This window comes from Pongo abelii, chromosome 7, assembly GCF_028885655.2.
Source record: "Pongo abelii isolate AG06213 chromosome 7, NHGRI_mPonAbe1-v2.0_pri, whole genome shotgun sequence".
Taxonomy (NCBI): Eukaryota; Metazoa; Chordata; class Mammalia; order Primates; family Hominidae; genus Pongo; species Pongo abelii.
Window position 1 is genome coordinate 137,649,033 of NC_071992.2, and position 23,895 is coordinate 137,672,927.

Consider the following 23,895-nt stretch of genomic DNA (forward strand, 5'->3'; position numbering starts at 1 on the left):
TGTTGCAAAACAAATTGCTGTTAAAAATTATATAATTTTAAGATAAAGCAATGATTAGTAAATAGAAACATAATCGCAACCATCAAAGAAAGCCCTTATATATTTCATGTATGTCAAAATAAAAAGGATACGTTTTCAACACATTACCTAATAAAATTGCTAATGACATTTTGCCCATCTTAAATTAGGAATGTTGGACAATATAAAATTTATTTTCATATATTATGCTTTACTTTGAAGAAACTTTTCTATTTCCTTCTCCTACTGTTTTAATGAGATGGTTGTAAATTTGGTACATTTTGTAGGGGAAAAAAACATTCAGTACTTCTCAAACTATTTGTGGAAAAGGTCATTTTTGTCCACAAATCCATCCTTAACCAATATTTTTGTAAAACAAAAGAACAAATCACTAGAAATGTAAAATATAAAAGGTACAAAACAACAAAGAAAAGAACATGCAAATTATGTCAATATGTTTTATAATCAAAAGAAACTAACTGTTATATATATATTTTTTCTTTCTTTTTACAAGAGCACAAATCCACTTTTATTTATTGACTTTTCACTAGTTTAAATCCTTGAGGGATACAGCGTCACTTGGATTCTGTATCCAATAGCCTAAGCAGGAAGATTGCTTCGGAATGTGGCACGAACCATGCCACTGTTTCCATGGGCCCGAGTTACCTTTCCCCAAATTACTCTGGTTTTGTTTGGTTTGCCACCAGGAGTCACTGTGTTGTTCTTTGCTTTGTATACATAGTACATCTCTTACCCAAATAGAATTCTGTTTCATCTCAGGCATAAACACCTTCAATTTTAAGAAGAGATGTGTGTGCCCTTTGATTCTGGAGACCCCACTTATAGACAGCAAAAACGGCCTTGGGCCACAAGCTTCCAGACAATATTTCCTTTTAGAAGTCCTGTTCCCAGCAGGCCTCCACAGGATCCAAAATGGCAGAAAGAGGAAGACGAGCTATTAATGTTCTTAAAGCTTATTCTCAATGTCTATTCTCCTCCAGCAGACAGATAACAAACCTTTAGATATCAGTTCTGATCCACAGAGCATAGGCATCTTCCAGAGCTTGATTCCTTGTCCATATATTCCATTCCTTTTAGACTTTCTATGAAGTTTCGACTGTCACTTTTGGGACCCTGTTTAAATCCTTTCTTTATTCATCCTAGAAAATCAAAGTAACTTGTGATAGATAAAGCTTTGGATGACCTTGATTTAAACCAATAGCTGGAATTTAGTTGGTAAATGCTTTCCCGCATTTTGACTCTGCTGACCAGCGTATTTTGGAAAGCCACAGAGCACACATCGCAGCCCTATCAGGCTCCCTCCATTCATACTCAGTTCATCTTCCCAGACAGGCTCTCAATGGCATTTCTAGGACTCAGGACAATTTTTATTTAATTTCCTTTATTTTTCCCAAAGTTGAAATGTAAAACTGTTACCCCCACTCTTCTATTGTCTTTCTCTCCATTTTTATCTCTCCAATATTTTATTCTCATTTTTTTCTAATGCTCTACAAGAAAAGCAACATAAAAATTAGTACCTAGTGAACACAAAACTCTCCCAGTTGAAGATGTAAACTGATGAAAACCTCTATAAACTAGAATCTTAAGTAAAGGAGGAACTCATAGTTAACAAAATTAATTACCTAAAAATTAACTTTGGATATAAAACATTTTCACTAAAATTTGTGGAAGAGAGATCTTTAATGGACTATAACAAAAATCCCATGTCTGAAGAACTTTCCTAAAGCTTTAGTATTTTAATCGGGTAACTAGGCATGTCTATACTAGTTAAATGGGTCTTAGGTGTGACATGATTTATCAATCTTGTTTTTATAGATAGGTAAAAGTTAACTTTTAAGCTCTTTACAACTGCACAGCCAGCAGTAAGTTCTCCCTTGGAGATATTCAGTAGAAAGCGCTATTGGAGGATCAAAGCCTCCCTGCTCTGAGGCTAGTTTGGGCGATGACAATCTGTGTGAACTTTATTACACCACTTCATTTGGAGCTTCTGACTTGCCGTTTGTTAAATAAAGACAGTAAAACCTTTCAGGGAGGAGTGCAGATCAAATGAAGCGGTATGGTTGAGATTTAAAAGCAAAATCACCTCCCTGCAATGAAACCGTCACTAGTGACTAATAACTTCATGAGAATTTAATCTGAGCTTTTCATTGAGCATATGCTGTCTGTCAGGCTTTGTTCTAAGTGCTTTACACACATTAACTCCTGTGATTTTCAGAACGACATGATGAAGCAGGTACTATAGTCATTCTCATTTTGCATTTGAGCCAACTGAAGAACATTGAATGCCAAAACGGATTAAATCATTGACTCAGGGACACATGCCTAGGGAGTCAGAGTGCTTGGATTTGAACTAAAGGAAGTTCATAGTTAATATTTTTAACACTATGCTATGCGTGGCTCTGGAGATTCATGCAGTCTAATTAATACAGGCACCCAGGGCCAGGCGTGGTGGCTCACGCCTGTAATCCCAACACTTTGGGAGGTCAAGGCAGGCAGATCACTTGAGGTCAGGAGTTGGAGACCAGGCTGACACACATGGTGAAACCCCATCTCCACCAAAAATCAAAAATTAGCTGGGCGTGGTGGTGCACGCCTGTAATCCCAGCTACTCAGGAGGCTGAGGTGGAAGAATCACTTGAACCAGGAGGTGGAGGTTGCAGTGAGCCAAGATTGTGCCACTGCACTCCAGCCTGGGTGACAGAGCGAGACCCTGTCTCAAAAATACATAAATAAATAAATAAATAATTTAAAAATATAGGCACCCAGATGTCATTGTCAACTTTGGTTGGCAAGTCCTAGCACATTTACCTCTTGAATATTTAAAAAACCTAACCTTTGCTCTGAACTTAGTCCCATTGTGTTCATTCAGGTCACTAGCTCCTACATTAGTAAACAATTATTCAGTAATCAGTCACTATCAGGCATGTGTGAGATGTTGGAGGGCATCACAGTGAAGAAGTCACATTCACTACCACAGTGGTGCTTATTATTTCCATAAGGAAGACAACATTGAATGCATATGTACAGAATGAGAAAATAATTATTTGACAGTGACAAGTGCTATGAAGGCAAATGCCACTATCATCTTGTGCCTAGACTTCTGTAACAACCTCTTCATTGATCTGCCTGCCTCTAGTATTGTTCCATTCCAATCCGTTGAGCACAAAATGCAGTCTGACCCATCCAAAAGCAAATCTGACCATTTGATGATCTTGCTTAAAGTCTCCCACGCCCCTGTGCCATCACTCATAAGGGTCAATCTAAGCTCCCTGGTAATTGGCTTCTACTTCCCTCTTCAGTTACTTCCCGTATTCTTTGCTTCTGGATTTTATGCCACATTAATTAGAATTCCCCGTAGGCACTACTCTTCTATGCATACACCATGTTCCTACTTCTGTGCCTTTGTGCAGGTTGCCCTCTCTACTTGAACCCCTTTCCACCCTTCATCTCCTGTCTGATGTTTACTTTTCAAGAATCACTGCTTCTAGGAGGACGACCCTGACACAAGTTAAGAAGGACTAAAAGCAAACGACATTGGGGTTTTCATTCCTTGATCAAGTATTGTGTCTTTGTGTTATTTTCATCACTGCATGGAGGTGCCAAGGGCAATACCTAGAATGCAATTAACACTCAGCATATGTTTGCAGAAACAAACCAGAGAAGTTAGCAGATTCTATCATCTCTCCCAAGTCAGTAGTCCCTATCCCATTTCTCTCCCACTTGCCTACTGAAGGAGGATATTTATAGCTATATCTTAATGAATATAATCAATATTTTTTCCAAGTACCATTCTCAGGTAAACACTGACTCTTGCTTCACCCCAGATTAGGCACCTCAAGCCCACAGGTCTGGGAATATTCTTGCTCTTTATAATACTTATTATCCACACATTTGGAGATACAGAAAACAATTTTTTACTTTCAGCAGGCACAGTGGTAAAAGGAAAAAGCATTGAAATGATTCTGTACAATATTGCCTTCTATTTTTTATGTCAGAGATAGGTTGGAGGAGTTGAACCCATAATGCAGCAGGAAACAATTTTATTATATTTTGTCATATTCTAGAACCAGGTTTTACATACATTCTGGGTGTTTAATAAGCAGATTCTTTTCAGCTCCTCTGAATAAACAGGACATAGTCTCTTCTCAGTATATTAAGAAAGGCCCAGGAACACTATCCAGTAAAGACCACTGCTGAAAAACAGTTTCTACTGATACATGTGATAGAAATTACAGGTGGGAAAATGAGTTGAAATTAAATATTTGTAAACAAAGTAAACTTCTCCCCAATTCATTTGTCAATTTTGTTTCCTTTATGATCATATTCCCAACTAGAAATCAGCATTTTTTGGAGTTAATTTAGATTTCCAATGATGTTTCCCAAAATTACCACGAGATTCATTACTCAATATGCAAGAAAAATTAATGTACTAAGTTTTTACTTACATGACTGCAATTTTAATATTTGAAGATTATGGGGAAGAAATATCATTGTGCTTTTCTACCATATTCTGTGGAAATAGAAATTGAGAGCATTTTCTGCAAGTTTTAGAAATGTCTTATTGGAAAAGTTAATACAACCAAATAATCAACACAATTCTGTAGTATTCTTGAGGCTAAAATTGTGAGCTATGTGTTTCCTTTTTAAGACAGAAAGAGAACTCAATGTTAAAAGTACACACAGCAAAGAATCATTCCCTGAGAAATACGTTGCCTCAATCCTTCTGTACTCTGCAATAAAATGTAGCACAAGCAAATAAGAGTTTATTTACTGCTGCATAAAACTTTGGAGGAGCAGGCAAGGAGAGGAAGCCTGCTTTCGATTTCTACCATCTGGAAATATTAGAACTCAAAGCTAAGATATTTCCAACTTTCTTGTAGGATAATAAGTAATGTGTCTTCTCCACTCTCCAGCTCTGCAGGCCAGAACAAATGTCATAGGAATGATCATTGTCATAGGTAAATTTCTTCACGTAAGTACATCATTCCTCAAAAACTTGAGAAAACTATTAATTTGGCTTTTTAAAATGTGCAACCCCCACACGTTTTAAATTAGAGAAGTTATGTGCGAAGTCATCATTGCTCTGTTTTGTAATCCCTTGTAAACAGAGAACTTAACTCTTTCACATTTATTTTTCTTAACAATATTTCTTGAAAATAAGAAAACTTTTTTTCTTGAAAATAAATAAAATTATTTTTTCTAAAGAACATCTGAATAAGCAGATTAACCCTGAGTTTCAGAATCAGCCCTCTGAAGTATCGCTTGACATTTTGCAAGTCACTTAACCCCTTTGGAGCTTCTGTTTCTCTTTCTGTAAAATAATACTGACCACCCACCAAAGTTAAGGACCTGAAGGCAACCCTAGACTTCAGAAGTGTGCCAGTGCTTAGCATGAAAGTGTCATATAACTTCCAAGGAGGCAGTGTAGTCTGATGTGGAAACGGTTCAATTATCCCTCAGGAAACCAAGGTCTTGTTCTGTTCTCAATTTGGAGACTAAGTGACCTCTGAGAGGCCATCCACTCTGAGAGCTTTGTTCATTCTTAGGGCAGCATTCAACCTCAATCACCACTGAATTTCAAACTCTCTTCTTTGTCCTGCCAACGTTTTGTTTGGTTTTGTTTTTCTCCTATACTCTTAATGTCTCCTTCTATCAGTTTCCTTGTCCTAACTGCTACGGTTTGAATGTGTCCCACAAAGTTCTTGTGTTAGAACTAAACCCCCAATGCAACAGTGTGAACTGTTAAAGAGGTGATTAGTTCATGAGGGCTGTGTGCTCATGAATGGATTAATGACATTATGGTGGGAGTTTGTTATAAAAATGAATTCCGCTCCTGTACACTGTCTTTTGCCATTGTGATGTCTTCCACCATGTTATGACATAGCAAGAAAGCTCTCACCAGATGCAGCGCCTTTATCTTAAACTTCCCAGCCTCCAGAATTATGTGTCAAATCAAATTTTATCGTTCATAAATTATCCAGTTTGTGGTATTTTGTTATAGCAGCACAAACCAAAGACACTAGCATATTTAATATTTTTTCACCAAGAAAATATGAAAATTGGTGGCCGGGTGCGCTGGCTCACGCCTGTAATCCCAGCACTTTGGGAGGCCAAGGGGGACGGATCACAAGGTCAGGAGATCGAGACCATCCTGGCTAACACGGTGAAACCCCGTCTCTACTAAAAATACAAAAAAATTAGCCAGGCGTGGTGGCGGGTGCCTGTAGTCCCAGCTACTCGGGGGGCTGAGGCAGGAGAATGGCACGAACCCGGGAGGTGGAGCTTGCAGTGAGCCGTGATCTTGCCATTGCATTCCAGCCTGGGCGACAGAGTAAGACTCTGCCTCAAAAAAAAAAAAAAAAAAGGAAATATGAAAATTGTTGTAAGATCTTTGTGTTCCTCTTCAAAAAAGTCACTCGGAAAAAAAACAAACATAAATAATAATAAATACTTGGTAAGTTCCCCAGATAAAGTTGTTTTGCAGTTTCCAAGCAATAGACCAAAACTAAGTCAAGTTTTAAAATTTCTCCATTTTACTGTTCCTCAACCTATTTTGACCCTAGATGAAAGGCCTATATTTAATTATCCATGGTATTTTAATCATAAATTAAACCAAATTTTTCATTGAGAATTGAGAAATGAATTATACTCAAGAGAAAATGGACAGAGTTCATTCAAGGAAATTTAAAGATAAATAGCAACAATAAAGTTCAGATAAGATGGTCATATAAACCACATCTCACTACAATTAATTCGAAGAAGTAATTTCCATTTATTTATTGTCTTTAATTGTGATTAGGGGAAATATTACTTAACAGGACTTCTCTTATAGTGTTTAACAATTCTATTGTTATTCAATAATTTGAGGTTTTCATGATACTTGCTAGTTAGAAACATGATCTTTAAAAAAAAACAAAAAACTTTTGCAGTTACTTTCCTAAGCCAAAAAAAAAAAAAAAAATGGGAATGCAGACTTCTTGGTGATAGATATAGTACACCTTCAAGATGTTTCTGCTAGGTGCATCTCTTTTGCTTCTTGGGATATTGATTACATTCAGTCTTGGACACCATTGGTAGACTCCCAAAAGTTTAATGAAGTGTGGAATAGGCACTTGTGATAATAGCTTCAGGTCCGTGTCAAAGTGCTTCAATGACAAGCAGCAAAGTGACCAGCAGTTCATTGGCAAGAGCTTTAAAGAGGCTGTGTTCACCTGGATCCAGTGAGTTTTTCTGGAGTTGGATCATTGGATCATATTTCTCTATTAAAAGAGGAAAAAATATATAAGGAAGACAGTAAAACTCTAGGATGTTTTTAGTTGATATCAAGAAGTATACATTTAAAAATAAAATAGACAGATGTATTTGACATTTAAAAAGAAACAAACAAAATAAAAGAGAGTCCGTTATAGGGCACAGAAGTAAAAAGGTCATCTGCAAAGAATCGCAGTGCATAATTCAGGACTAAGTAAATTAAACACTTTGTTATGGAGAATTTGCTGTTACTCTGTTTTGCAGATTAACTCCAAAGTATGAATATACACAAACCAGAAATACAAACTGGTCACAAAGATGATAGAAGCTATAAAAATAAGTGGCAAAAACGAAGCTAAAAAAAACAGAATGGTTCTAGCATAGTGCTAGAGGAAAAGAATTTTTAAAGGATGAGGTATCTACATCCTTTAGATAAGAAATAGACTAGAGAAGTTACAAAATATCCCAAGCAGCCTGAGGAATAAGAGACTCCAAATAATGTAGAAGAAGAGGATATTGGAAGAAGGACAACTGTCTAGTGAGATCTTTCAGATGGAGTCCAGATAAGAAGACCTAAGGTACCTCAGCTGACAGAGAGCATTAACTACCAGACATATGAATAAAGCCACCTTGCACCTCTCAGCCCAGTCCATACAGCTGCCATCTGACAGCAACTACTCTAGTGATTCCAAGCAGGACCAGGAGAACCATCCTTCAGCTCACAGAGTTGTGAGAAAAAATAAATTGTTCTTCAAAGAATAGATCTCTTTGCAGTCTGTGTACCCCAAACAAATGGGAGGCAAAAAATTATTTGAAACTTGTTATCCTGTGCATAATAAAAGCAATGTTTGCTTTATTTTATTTTACATCTATAGTTAGTACTTTTGGCAAAATATCCATAAATTCCAAATACGATAATTTGTCACTAAAGTCATTAATTTTTCATTCCTCTAGAACACAAAGTGAATTGATTATCAAGGAGTATACTATATTTCTTTTACGACAGTTGCTTCAGCTATGAAAATTCCACTGATACCAATTCCGTAAGAAATTTTAAAACCAAGGCATTAAGAAATGCATTTTTCTATGAATCCTGGAGAAAGTTCTGAACTTCCTAATAAAACAATCTCCATATTGTTAAAAGATCTAATGATATGAAATGATAAATGCTTTCATCACAAATGCTGAGGCTGATGAGGTTATATTATATCATAGGGCATTGATTAATGACAATTTATCCATACTTCCTTAGATGTATAAAAATCAAGTATATTCCAGGTATATTCCATACCTAAGTAGGGGTTCTTTGCTCTTCATTTAAATTGTTTTTAAGTCAGCTTGAAGAGTCATTATTTTCTTTGTGAAATTGAAATTATGGTTCTCATATTACACAAGACTTTTGCTATGACAACATAATAGTTACAGAAAGAAAAAAATCCAATCTTAAACTACCATAACATATTTAACTTATAATTGCAGATCTCTCATAACAAGCAACAACAGCTGAAATGATGGTGAGGGAAGGGAGAATTTTTAAGACCAGGGCTGAAACAGTATGGGTCCAGAAGACAAAAATAAAGACTTTTCACAGAATTGCCATTTATTATTGGTTATTTATGCCGGTTCAATATAAAATGTACCATTGTATAGCATATTCTACCTCTTCTTCTATACTTTGTTTTCATTTTTAATGTCTGCATCTTTTCCAGCAGCCCTGCCAGTATACCTAACAGAATCTCTTCTTGTGTGTTAGTAGCTATAATGCTGTCTTTACACAAGCAGGTTTTAAAACAAACAAACAAAACAACGTCTATTCATTATTTTTTTCAAAATTACTTTGGACAAACCCTACCCTAACCATTGCAACAAACAAGTTCAATTCATAAAAGAATAAAACCACTCATGGTGACCAACAGCAAGCCTTGAATGCTGAACTATTTTTTTCCTAATATTGGACTGACTGTGCAGTTTGGCACCAGTAAACAGGACTCATATTGCTGACTTCCCTTTAACAGTGTTGGCTATAAACTCTCCTCTAGCTGTTACTGCCATCGAGGATTTGTCTGCATATTTGAGAGGGAGAGCCAGGAAAAACAATTGTGTTTGCCCAAGAACATAATAAGTCTATCGAATAGTGAAATAAGCTGGGGATATCTAAGTGAGCTTTGGGTTTTGCACTCAGCTTAATAGTGATCCTTCCCTTGATCTTCTCAATGCATTTTCTTAAAGGTATTGAAAGCTGAAGTTCTCTGAAGAAAGGTTTCTGCAAACAAGGCCAAGAACACTAAAACCTTAAACCCATGTAAATGGGATCAGCTGTTTGCTCTGAACCTGTTTCTCACAAGTAGCCAGTCAGCTACCTCTACTCTCCCACACACCCCAGTGTGTCCTTAGAATAATAATTATGTCTCAAGAGAGTTAAATCAGTGGCCAGAAATCATATAGCTAGAGATTGGACTAACAGACTGAGGATTAGAATCTATCCCAACACCCAAGCCTACTCCTGTCTGCCATGTTGTTTCTCTATGTACAAGACAACATTCTTAGTTTTTACAGCAAGTTAAAAGATGTGTGAGCTAGATGACTTCCCTGAAGGAGTTTCATTCTCATTCAGGAGACAAGACGTAAACACATATTGATTAAATAACAATGAAATATTGAAATAGTCTAAAATGTAACAAAGCAGTAGAAGTGTCTTTAACATCAAAATTTCAAAGAAAATTCTGACTGGAAAATATTTAATATATGTTCTGGTGGTGAAAATTCAAATAGGTTAATTCCTAACTGATATTTCACTTAAAGAGAACAGAGAGAAGAGAGAGTTTGGGACTGGACTGAAGAAAGCTTTGATCCATCACTTCGGGTCTGAATTTTCTGATGGGTGTATCCTGCCGACTTGGGACATGCTTACTTACTTTGGAACTGTCTGTGCATATTCTCCATTGCACGTCTTACAGTCAAGGATTTCCCCGCATTTTTTTTTTTTTTTTTTTTTTTTTTTGACGGAGTCTAGCTCTGTCGCCAGGCTGGAGTACAGTGGCATGATCTCAACTCATGGCAACCTCTGCCTCCCGGGTTCAAGCAATCCTTCTGCCTCGGCCTCCTGAGTAGCTGGGACTACAGGCACCCGCCACCACGCCCAGCTAATTTTTGTATTTTTGGTAGAGTCGGGGTTTCACCATGTTGGCCAGGATGGTCTTGACCTCTTGACCTCGTGATCTGCCTGCCTTGGCCTCCGTAAGTGCTGGGATTACAGGCAGGCATCACCATGCCCAGCTGACTTCCCTGCATCTTAAGATGATAGTTGTTAGCTGAATAAATAGAAATTAAATGTTAAAAGACTAGGAAGCCATGTACTCACTGATAAAAGCATTCATAGGCAGGGAAGATGAGTACCTTTGAAAAAGAGGTGGTAAAATGTTGAGATGAGTACCTTTGAAAAAGAGATGGTAAAAGGTTGATGTTAAAGGGACCCTCCTGAGGTCCCTGGGTTATATTCAGAAGCCTATTTTGTGCATAACATCACCCTTTATACTAATACCTATTGGTTACTGAAGTTTTCAGCACACATGTCAACTGACATAACATTTTAATTTGGAGTTTATTAAACTAACACAGAAATAGTCATTTTCTTTTCAGTAGCCAATCCTTGAGTTCAGAAGCTTTAATTTACAAACAGGACTAGTGGGCCATACAGTCATCCCTTCTTATGATGAAGTCTGTTTGTGATAAATTATTTTACCTGTATATTTATTTCTTTACCCTTTTACACAACTCTAAGAATTTCAGATATGGTTTAAGTAAGTCAGTTGTTGCTCTGAAGTCCTCAAACTACCTTTTAAAATGTGTAAATAAAAACAAAATTAAGCATTTGGATAGCAAACAGACATAGGAAGAAAAAGCCTCTTTGTAACCATATTATCTGAAAATGTTGGCATTTTCTTTTGGTTAAATGCATGGTAGTGTACCTTTCTAATATGCAAACGTTAGAAAATGAAAAATCAATTTCATACTATTTACTTATTTTAGAGCTACAAAATAACAATTGTCGGCCAGGAACGGTGGCTCACGCTTGTAATCCCAGCACTTTGGGAGGCCGAGGCAGGCAGATCATGGGGTCAAGAGATCAAGACCATCCTGGCCAACCAACATGGTGAAACTCCGTCTCTACTAAAAATACAAAACTTAGCTGAGCGTAGTGGTGCACACCTGTAGTCCCAGCTACTCCGGAGCCTGAGGCAGGAGAATCGCTTGAACCCAGTGCAGGTTGCCACTGCACTCCAGCCCGGGCGACAGAGCGAGACTCCATCTCAAAAAAACAAAAAAAAAAACAAAAAACAAAAAAAAACAAAAATTGTCAAGTTTAACTGATTGAAAGTTTTATTAAATGTGATTGGCCTACGTTATGTTTCATAGAATCACTTTTACTAAATAATTGATTTGCATTTATTCTCTAAGCTTCTAATAAGAAATATAATTAGACACAATGTTATTAAGCCAGGCTTTACTTTAACTCTAAAGGTATAATTGAAATACAGAAAATACCTTTCAGGCTTTGGCTCTAAGAAAAACTTTGTTTCTCCTGAGCAGCAAATAAGAGTTTATTGACATGGTGGGCTCTATAACTGATGGTGTTTACCTCTTGGCCTTGTCCATTGGGTTCAGAATTAAAGTTGAGCCAATGTAAGTTTGGTCAGAACTTTACAAGATACATGTATTTGCATAACTTAATCCCTGGCTTCATTCACTATTTTGCCCTTTTATTCTATAAGGTTTTAGGTTCTTTACATATGATATCTCCTGTTATGGACAGAATTGTGTCCCCTCAAAATGTATATGTTAAAGTCCTAACCCAGCAAAGTGACTGTATTTGGAGACAGAGTCTCTAAAGGGCTAATTCAATGTAAATGATGTCATAGGGTGGGGCGCTAATCCAATAGGGCTGATGCCCTTGTAAGAAGACAAACAGACACCACAGATCTTTCTGTCTCTCTCTGCCCTCACACAGAGGAAAGGCAATGTGAGGACACAGCAAGAAGGCAGTGCCCTGAAAGCCAACAAAAACTACCCCACCAGGGAGTGTAAATTAGTTCAACCATGAGGAAGACACTGGCGATTCCTCAAAGATCTACAACCAGAAATGCCATTTGACCCAGCAATCCCATTACTGGGTATATACCCAAAGGATTATAAATCATTCTACTATAAAGACACATGCACACGTTTATTGCAGCACTACTCACAACAGCAAAGACTTGGAACCAACCCAGATGCCCATCAATGATAGACTGGATAAAGAAAATGTGGCACATATACACCATGAAATACTATGCAGCCATAAAAAAGAATGAGTTCATGTCCTTTGTAGGAACATGGATGAAGCTGGAAACCATCATTCTCAGCAAACTAACACAGGAACAGAAAACCAAACACCACATGTTCTCACACATAAGTGGGAGTTGAACAATGAGAACACATGGACACAGGGAGGGGAATATCACACACTGGGGCCAGTCAGGGAGTAGGAGGCAAAGAGAGTGAGAGTATTAGGACAAATACCTAATGCATGTGGGGCTTGAAACCCAGATGACAGGTTGATAGGTGCAGCAAACCACCATGGCTCATGTACACCTATGCAACAAACCTGCACGTTCTGCACATGTATCCCAGAGCTTAAAGTAAAATTTTTTAAAAAAATAAAGGAAAGAAAAGAAAAAATACCCCACTAGAAACCAATCCTGCCTGCTGGCACCTTGGTTGTGGAATTCCAGCCTACAGAACTGTGAGATAATAAATCTCCATTGTTTAAACCACCCAGCCTGTGGAAATCTGCTATAGCAGTTTGTGTAGGCCAATATATCTTTTTATTTTTCTTCAGCAGTCAATCCTTTAAAGTAGGAGAGATCTATTGCACTGTGTAGCCATCTGACCTTCCTTTCTTTTCCTGTTCCCTGAGAATATCTTTATTCCGCCAATCCCCACCTTAGAGAGATTGGTGTGAGTGGGAAATATGTCTGAGAGGTTTATCTGGATCATTCTCATGTTCAGAAATTCTCTTTCCCTTTGACTAAATCTTCCTCTTGTACCTGTTGTGTGAATGTGGAGTGGGGCAAAGTGTGGGGTGTGTGGAGGACAAATCCTAAGGACCATGCCTCTTTTTTATACAAATAATAACATCTCAGTCCATGTTAACACACATTTTCCTGTTTTGAGAATGCCACAGCCTCAGTGGCTTTCTTGACTATTCCTTCCTGGCTTAATCATCACAGTTCTGTAAGTGCCAGAGAAGCATGCTGAACTCAGTGATTTGTGAATCCTATTCCTGTATACAGGGGCAAGTGTGAAATGAGGTGAAGAGTCACTTGGGGCTACAATTGATATTTTATAGAGTACCTAAAATCAAGCACATCTTGCCACTTCTTTCTGAAACAGCATACATCTTCCCTAATAATCTAGGATATAAAAAATTCACATGCACTCTAGTGTGAAAACTTGTTACTTGTTCTTATGAATGATTAGCCATGACCTTATTATTCCAAGAGAGCATTTATCCCTTCCTTGACCTGAGTTACATTATGCATTACAAAGATTCCTACATTGACTAATAATACATGACATCCCTAAATGTCATCTCTCTAATCAATAGGCAACTCCACTGACCAAGAGAGTTGAAGGGGAGATTTAGAGTTCACCTTGCCAGAAGTATTGACGTGGACTGAATTACCCCCAAGAAGTAATGATGGCAGAGTTACAAAATAGATTTCATAACACGGTGCTATTGGCCTAGGACATTTACAACATAAATTTCATATCCATGTAGCTTGCTGGGTTAAAAGAGTTGGGTTGCTTAATCACCATTTGTCTAGTTCAGGCTGCTATAGCTGAATACCATAGACTGTGTACCTTAAGCAGCAAACATTTATTTCTCACAGTTCTGGAGACTAGGAAGTCTAAGATCAAAGTGCTGGTCAATGAGGTTTCTGGGAGGGCCCTCTTCCTGGTTTGCAGACTATCACCTACTTGCTGTATCTTCACATGGTGGAGAAAGAGATCATCTCTCTCATATCTCTTCTTATGAGAGCACTAATCCCAATTCATGAGGTTTCTACCCTTATGACCTAATTGCCTCCCAAAGGCCCTATATCCAAATACCATTACATTAGGGATTAGGGATCACATACAAATTTGGGGGGAACATAAACACTGTCCATTGCATGACTGTTTTGACAAATAATGAGTAAAAGAGCTATTTTGAAGGGTTTTCCTTGGAGTTGAGAGGGAGCCATCACTTCCCCCACTTTCGTGGAGGTTTTGTGGTGTTGAAATGTTGGCCTTGGCTTTCTAAAAGGCATTTGAAACTCTCACAAAGTGATCTGAAAGACTTAATTTTTGATTGAATGATAGAGTGAGAGATGCTATGATATGTTGCCAACAGCACACACAGGAGATATTATGGCCATGAGGTCCCACAGAGCTCATAGCTGTCAACAGTTTCAAATATTTCAAAGGCCACGCCTCTTACTGCTTTTAATCCTACTTTTAGGAGTCACAAACTTCTCAAAATTAGTACCTTTTGAAGACAGCCCACAAGAAGACATTCTTTTTGAGCTTGCCAGCTACATCTGCAATGTGTATAGGTGTTAAGAACTAGAAAATGAACTGTCTAGCTTTGGTACCTAAGAACAGAAAATTTCTATTGAAACAATGAAACAAACATGTGATCTTGATTTAATTCAACAAAATGAGACCCAAGATCTTTATTTTGTTCTGTAGTTAATGTTTATTTTAATTTCACTTCTAGTTACTTTCAGTCTGGACAGTCAAATAGGCTCTAAGATTAAAAAAAGTTTGTGTGATTCTAAAAAATAAATACCCACTGTATGTATATATGTACGTTAAGCATATACACACATTTGTGTACGTGCACATCTATCTATCTATATAGATGTGTGTGTGTGTATGCATAGATATATCCTAGATAAAAATTTGGGTTTACTTGTTTTTAACTTTTTTCCTTATGAAATTTAATCATTGTATTTCTCAGACATATTGCTTTAAAGAATACTCTCTTCAGCTACAAAGAGTAACTGGTTTAATTCCTTGGTACTAATACTTTCTACTTTTAGTAAATCATTGGTTTGGGGTGTGGTGACACATATCAACTAAAGATTAGGAGAGGTGTGTGGATGTAAGATGTAACTGACATTCATTTCTTGTTGCTTAGAGCTTAAATATATTATATAGTTTTGTGAGAATAAGTCTAAAGGTATCCTATGGCTATTTAAGTAGTTGGTGATGAAAATTTGTTTATAAAGCATATATTTAAGTTAGTTATCTCCAAATGTTTTCTATTATTTGGTTATCAAGAAAAAGTACCTTTAGCATGCAATCCAAACAGATGTATAGTTACACTACTGTAGAAATACATGACATATATTATAAGACATGGAAAATGGAAATTTAAAATTGTGACAAAAAGATGAAATAAACAATATTACGTAAATACTTTTATTATATTTAATGGTACAAAAAAATTGGGTCTCAATATGCTATTAATAATTGCATTAGTCTGTGTAGAATTGCCTCACTTGTGGTAACAATACTGAGCTCTCACTAGCTTATCATGGTAAAGTTTATTTCTTGTTCACATTAGAGTCCAAGGTGGGTTGTGCTTCCGTAGGTTATTTTCTCTCGTGTGATTCCAAGATGAGTTTATCTTATAATGTTGCCACATTTGCCTCCAAAGTCACTTTAAAAAAGGAAAATAAAATCTGAAATATTGCACATGAAGGTTTAATAGCTAGGCTCAGAAATGATACACCACTTTTCAGCTTACATTTCAATACCCAGAATTCAGTCAGATAATCCAGATCTTACAGCAAATGAGGCTGAAAAATGATGTCTTATGTGTCCAAGAAAAAGAGATAATAAGACAAACACCATCAGTTTGAAAATATTATTACTATATTATTAACATGTTTTTATTAACAGTGTGAGCAAAAAAATTAATAAGCTTAAGGTTTTAAAAAATATTGGTTTAATATACTATATTACAGAAATTCCAAGATCGGGGTTTAAATTCTATTTATTTCAAAAGTGGCTTTAAAAGCTGTGATTATTGAAAAATTTACTTTATGAAGATATGTAGATTCAAATGGGGGAAGATAATTTGAAAACTATATTTTTTATGCTTTATGGGCCTTAAAACTCTTTTGTCCAACCAAGGAGTGTATTTTAGCTTCTGACCATATTTTTGTAGGCAGCAGGCAAAATAAGTATTTCTCTAATTGAGATTAAGGAGTTTCAAAAGTGATTCCTAAGCATTTATTTTACCTTGAGGGAAATTTTGAAAAGTACTTGTTTTAGTACTATATCTTAAAACAATTGGGAACATCACACTTCGGGGACTGTTGTGGGGTGGGGGGAGGGGGGAGGGATAGCATTGGGAGATATACCTAATGCTAGATGACGAGTTGGTGGGTGCAGCGCACCAGCATGGCACATGTATACATATGTAACTTACCTGCACATTGGGCACATGTACCATAAAACCTAAAGTATAATAATAATAATAATAATAATAAAAGAAAAAATAAATAAATAAATAAATAAAACAAAAAACAATTATTAGAGAAATCAAATAATTTCCTCTTAGTCATGATGGCATCATACTATTATTTACTTAGAAACCATCAAGGCACAATATGTCCTTAGGAAGAGGTTCATAATTAATTAGAATAAACATAAGTCCATAGATTGAATAGTCTCCCCAATAATTTTAAATGCTTTCAGGTTAACGTCTTATTTTTACTTTGCAGCAAGGCTAATAGACAGCTTGTTCTGTTAAAATGGTTAGATTCTCTATGTTCTCAGTTTTGTCAGGCTTGCATTAATGTTATCTTCAATTGGCAATTTCTTAATAGAAACATTTTAAACCACTTACACATTTTATTGTCATTAAATTGTTTAAAACTAGATAATATAATTTATAAATTCACTTAGGTGAATACAAGTAAACTACAAATGATTGCTATACACTGAAAAAGAGAAAAATGAGTGAAAATTCCACTTCCAATCCCTAGACATTTTGGACATCCCACTCTTCCCTCCAGATGTTGAGTGAATAATATGTGACCATCTGATACGGGGCCTGGATGAGATCTTCCATGTCCATCTATATTTTAAATGTGTATAAAATAATTGACTTATAATTACAAATAAATACAAGTAGAAGTTCTAACATTTTCTTCCTTTAACTCAATGGGGCATCTTGAACATTCTCTAAGTATGTACCCCCCACAGTTGAGGACTCAGCTTTAGGAACCAGCAGATGGGTACCTCTCTGAAAGGATAAAAGATGTTACAATGGATTAATCCCAAAAATTTTACGCAGAAATGCTTGAAAAATAAACCAAACTGTTTGTTGTCGCCTATGTGTAAATATTATTTTTTCAGTTTGATATTATTTTCACTACATGGTGTACCATAACTCTTTCAGAATTTAAGTATCCTCAAGTCCTAATATGGCCCTAGATATTAGCCTAGGTGAATTATCTCTTTAATGACAAGTTTAAGGGAGGGAGTGAGAAGAAACATAAGGGATAAAGCATGGGGCAGTTGTCGGCCAGTAAGGCTATTTTCTGCCCAGATATCAAAATCAAGGTTGCTTCAGCTTTTGACTGCCCATTCACGGGCAAATTTTGTAGAAAAAAAAAAAGTGCGGTCTTGTGCTGTGCTGTATTGTCCATCCAGCTTGATGTTAAAAAAGAAGTAACCATGTTCATAGTATTAATGTACACAGTGAATTTCCTAAACTTGCATCTGGATTTTACAATACTTTGGGTAAAATGTTATTGTATCTATTAAATATATTGTAGTGATTAAGACCGGGGGCCCTGAAGTTGGAATTTATAGGTTTGAATACTGCCTTCCTATTTTGTAAGCGCACAGTTTTTACAATTTATTTAGTGTTCTTTAGATTCAATTTTCTAGTTCATAGATTCATTTTGAGGGTTAAATAATATAATATGCAAGGCTGAGTACAATGCCTGCATACAATGTATACCTAATATATTACTTATATTATTGCTATTAATGACTAGTACTACTGAATAGTGTATAAAAATATACATAAATACATAGATACATATAGATAGATTCACAAATTTTATTCTATTCAAAAAATTAAGTGTCTTGATTCCTTCTTAGGCCATTCATGCTGCAATCTCTATCTAACCCAAATGATATCTGTTGTCTCTCTTGTACTATACAAATCTGAGTGTAAGGGTATGGTCTCAGTTAAGATGTTGGAAGGTTCTGCTAAGACCCTGGAGTGTTTTACTTTTTAAGTAACATCATTTATGTTTATGTTTTTATGTATTTATTTATTTTGATTTTTTACCATAATATTCTAGCGTGATTTTTTTCCAGTGAGCCATTGATAAGACATTCTGGATTTCAGTGTAGAATGTAAAAAGAAAATATGAGAATGAAAAATTGTCCTCTTTGTATGACAGTCTGGCCTATGACTCATGGTCAGTTTTGAAGCCAATTTAAAAAAAAAAAAGAAAGAAAAACAAACAAAGGACTGAATTCATATTTGGACTGTTGCATTCTGGGCGTGTCATGAAGCCTCACAATCTTTTAGGTTAGATTACTTACTCTGTCCTCATTTCCCCATGCTCTGGGTTTCTCAGAAGGAACTTCTGGATGGAAAAGGCTTTGGTCCATATCAGTGGCAAGTTTGTTTATAATGATTAATTTAAATGAGCAGACAGTGATTGAACACCTATTATATGACTGAGTCTGTGCTCATTTGTGGGACACAAAACAAGGAACCAAATATTGGATCAGCCTTTTAAAGGCTCAAACTGCAGTTGTAGAGAAAGAAGAAAAAGAGAGAAAGAGAGAGAGATCAAGAGCAGGAGAGGGAGGGCGGGGAGAGTCAGGCAGAGAGAAATAGGGAGGGAGAGGGATCCCAAATGACTTCCACAGAGATAAGCATTATAACAGCAGAAGAAACAAATTGCAACAGAAGAGGAGGAGATATGAGCTAAATCGTTTAAGCATTTGAAAGCTAGGATTCTTTTCTTGAACCTAATTTATAGCTACCTATTTCATAGGTAATATATAATATATAGTACCTGTTTTATAGGTAGCAATACAATAATTTTCTACCCAATTTTGAAACAGTAGTGGGACACACAAGTTTTCCATTTCTTATTTCTTTAATTTTTAAATTAAAATTATTCATTAACTCTTAAAGATGTGATGCTACAAATAAGATTGCACCTGCTGGGTTTGCAGTGTATCTCCCTGCTTTCAATATGCCTACTTGGTTTTATACACACTATTAATAAAGTTCTTTTACATCTCACTTAGAACCCTTCTAACTTAAAGCAGATAGAAGGCGTTGGGACCTGGACTAAAGATACAGTAAGGGCAATTTCCTGGCAGCAAGTGGGAGTTACTTTGGGAAAGCATGGGTCAGAGAAAGACTTTGGCAATGGCTGCCTAGGCAGAGTGAGAAACAGGTCATCGAGATATGCATTTATATATTACCATTTTACAGATGAGGATACTGAGTTACAGTGAGGAAGTGCATTGCTCAGGTTCACATGACTAGGCAGTTCAGAACTGGGATCTGAACCATGTATATCTGATTCCCAAGCTAGTCCTTATTTTTATCACCTCCTGGCAACAAATACCTCTCAATAGAGGAAAGACCTCTTGGATATTGAATTGTAAATAACTCTTCGTATTCTATGTAAACTATGTTTTCATAGATGATAGTTTATTATGAATGAGTTATTAAAGATGGGCAATAACAATTTTTTAAAAATTTAAGTAGGATTCCATCTATTAGGAAGACAGGCATAGAATCTAACTTAATGCACAGTTTAAGCTCATTAGGTCCAGCCTCCTTAATCAATTGATGCAGTCCAGAGAGGTGATATGTCTTCTCTTTCTTGGATACCTTGTCACAATGCTGGTATAAGAACTTGGGCTTGTGATATCTAATCCACCAATTTGCCAGCACATCTTCTTCCTGCAGTCTTTTTCTGGTAGTTGTAGCAGCAAAGTTAAAACAACTGACAGTATTTCAATCTTTCTTAAGCATTTCCTTGGCTGAATAGGTCTGTGCATTTATGAGCAAGTAAAAAAGTTCTGTTCTACAGAATTGTCTTCACCCTGCGTTTATGATTGCTTGGGAGCAATGTGTAGATGGAAATTTTATAACACAGTTTTCCAAGATACCCATTTCGTACTACACCCACTCCATGCATTTGATTGTTTTAGGTGAACATAAGAAAGTATAATATATTGCTTAACAGCAAGCATTTTGCACTACACCACCAGTTATTTGAGTCCTGGTACCCCTCACTAGCTAGCTCACCAAGTTAAACAACTCTGTGGTTCTGTTCCTCATATCTCAAATAGCAGGGTATAATAATACATCATAGAGTTGTTATGAAGATTGAAGGAGATAATACATGGAAACATAGATTGTGTGTATCCTGAGTCCATTCTTTCTCATTACCTATGACAATTCATTATATTCATTAACCTATTGATTGGCACTTAGGCCATTTCTAGTTTTTGGCTATGATAAAATTGAAATGAACACTTTTTTACAAATCCTTTTTGTGAAAATATATTTCGCATTTTTTGAGGAACTATTTAGGAGTAAAATGTTTTAGTTATAGGGTAGGTGTATACTTAACACAATTAAAAATAGCCAGATCCTTTCCCAAAGAGGTTGTTTCATTTTGTATTTCCACAAACAAGATAGGAGAGTTCAGCCGAGTTTGTTAATTTTCTCATTTTCTCTATTATATGAATTTTCTTTTCTTTTTTTTTCCTTTTTTCTTTTTCTTTTTTTTTTCTTCCCGAGACAGAGTCTCACTCTGTCGCCCAGGCTGGAGTGCAGTAGCACTATCTCGGCTCACTGCAACCTCTATGTCCCAGGTGCAAACAATTCTCCTGCCTCAGCCTCCCGAGTAGCTGGGATTATAGGCGCCCACCACCATGCCAGGCTAATTTTTGTAGTTTTAGTAGAGATGGGGTTTCGCCATTTTGGCCAGGCTCATCTCGAACTCCTGACCTCAGGTGATTCGCCCACCTTAGCCTCCCAAAGTGCTGGGATTACAAGCATGAGCCCCCGTACTTGTCCTGACTTTTCTTTTTCATTGATTTTTGCTGTTGTCTTTATAAGTTTCTTCCTTCTACTTGTCTTGAGTTATTCTCCTTTTTTTTAAATTCTAGCTTCTTAGGGTGGAATCTTAAGTCTTTGATTTTAGATCTTTCTATTTTTAAAAGTTTGTAAAGCTATATGGTTCCTTCCTTTTAAATACTGCTTTAGCTAGCTACATTTCACAATTTTTTTTTTTTTTTTTTTTTTGAGCGGGAGTCTCACTCTGTCATCCAGGCTGAAGTGCAGTGATGTGATCTCGGCTCACTGCAACCTCCGCCTGTTGGGTTCAAGTGATTCTCCTGCCTCACCCTCCAAATTACAGGTGAGCACTACCATGTCCAGCTAATTTTTGTATTTTTAGTAGAGACACGGTTTCACTATGTTGGCTAGGCTGGTCTCGAACTCCTGACCTCAAGTCATCCAGCCACCTCAGCCTTCCAAAGTGCTGGGATTATAGGTGTGAGCCACCACTCCAGGCCCCAAAATTTTGATGTGTGTTTTCACTATTGTTTGGTTAAAAAATACTTTCTTGTTTTTCAAAAATAATTTTTTTATTTCGGGAACATTTTGATTTATAGAAAAATTAAGATGATAGTACAGAGAGTTATATAACTCACAGCCAATTTTCCCTAATATTAACATCTATGTTAATAGGTAAATTTGCTACAAGTATTGAACGATTATCAATACATTATTATTAGCTAAAGTTAATCTTTTATTCAAGTTTCCTTAGTTTTTCTCTAATGTTATTTTTTTGTTCCAGGATCCCACCGGGCTGGGTGCAGTGGCTCTCGCCTGTAATCCCAGCACTTTGGGAGGCCCAGGTGGGCAATCACTTGAGGCCAGGAGTTCGAGACCAGCCTGGCCAACATGGTGAAACCTCTCCTGTACTAAAAATACAAAAAGTTAGATGTGTCTCTACTAAAAATACAAAAATTAGCCAGGCGTGAGGGCACGTGCCTGTAATCCTAGCTACTCAGGAGGCGGAGGCAGGAGAATTGTTTGAACCCAGGAGGCAGTGGAAGTGAGCCGAGATCACGCCACTGCACTCCAGCCTGGGTGAGGAGACCTAGACTCTGTCTCAAAAAAAAAGAAAAAACATCGATCCCACAGGATATTACAAAATTACAAAATTTAAAAATATTCTTCAGGCAAACATCACAGAATATTGCATTTGTAATTAAAAAGGCAATCAAAAGCTATCCTGGCCTGTGATGTTTGTCTGAAGAATATTTTTAAATTTAACATGGTAGAATTGTGAACCAAAACAAAACACAGAATTACTGGCTTTTAATTTCAAAAGCCAGAATCAATGAGTTGGTTTTTTTCTTTTTTTCGGTTGTTTTGTTTTTTTGTTTTGTTTTGTTGTGTTTGGCCATCAGGTTAAAGATTTCCTAAACAGGATTAGTTGACTAGGAGGGCAACACACAGAGGAGTGGAGTTTGCATCCTGAGAGACTGTCAGGCTCACTCACTTCAGCAACTTCTGTCCTCATGGGCCAGGAAGGTTTGCAGAAGCTGTACTATTGCTTAGAATCTTTCCGGGCTGTTGACATCTCCCCTGTACAACCTGGAGCAAGTTGCTTTACCCCTCTGACCATAATTTTTCTTTTCTGAAAAATCTCAAATTTCTTGAATTCTTAAATTTCCAGTTTGTATATCATTTCTACAGAGAGAACTGCTGCTACCACTTGATCACAAGTTCATTTCTATGTTACCTTGTCACTGTATTATTTTCATTCATTGCACTAATCACAATTTGTACTTTTTACTTATAGACCTATTCCCTTTTCAGTGTCTTACTCCTCCAATACACTGTAATATACATGAGGACATATTTAGTGAATTTTTAATATATCTAATGTCTACTCCAGTGCTGTTACATAATAATAATTGTTACCATTTGTGGGACATTGATGATGTGCCAGACATTTATCTAGGCATTTGTATGTAATTCTCCCAGCAATTTTATGAGGTAGATAAAATTATTTTTATGCTTATTTCACAGGTGTGGAAAAATCAGAGTGTTCAAAACAGTAAGTAACTTACTCCAAAATAAAAGGTAGAATAAGGTGCAGATAATTTGGCTCAGTATGGTTCTCTTAACTGCTTCTTAGAAATATCCTATATTACTAGGAATGTAATAAGTGCTCAAATATTATTTTTAAATGAATAAATTAAAGCTTAAAACTAATATTTTGAATTTTTAATAAATAATTTACATGACTTTATCTAATTTAATTCTCTTAGCAGTGCCATGACATAGAAGCTGTTATAATTTAATTCGACCTATTATGAAATGTTAAACGACTGGACCAAAGTCATGGAACTAATTTGTGTAAGGGTTAGAATTTAAATGCATGTCTTCATTGCTAACCTTCCTCAGAGAATTTTTTAAAGAATGAAATAAAG

General features: G+C 36.4%; 1 pseudogene; it reads right to left on the reverse strand.

Annotated features, from left to right (window-relative positions):
* Positions 1-570: 570 nt before the first annotated feature.
* The window catches only part of LOC112134622 (large ribosomal subunit protein eL33-like), a 28,085-nt pseudogene continuing 4,760 nt past the window's right edge, over positions 571-23,895 (reverse strand).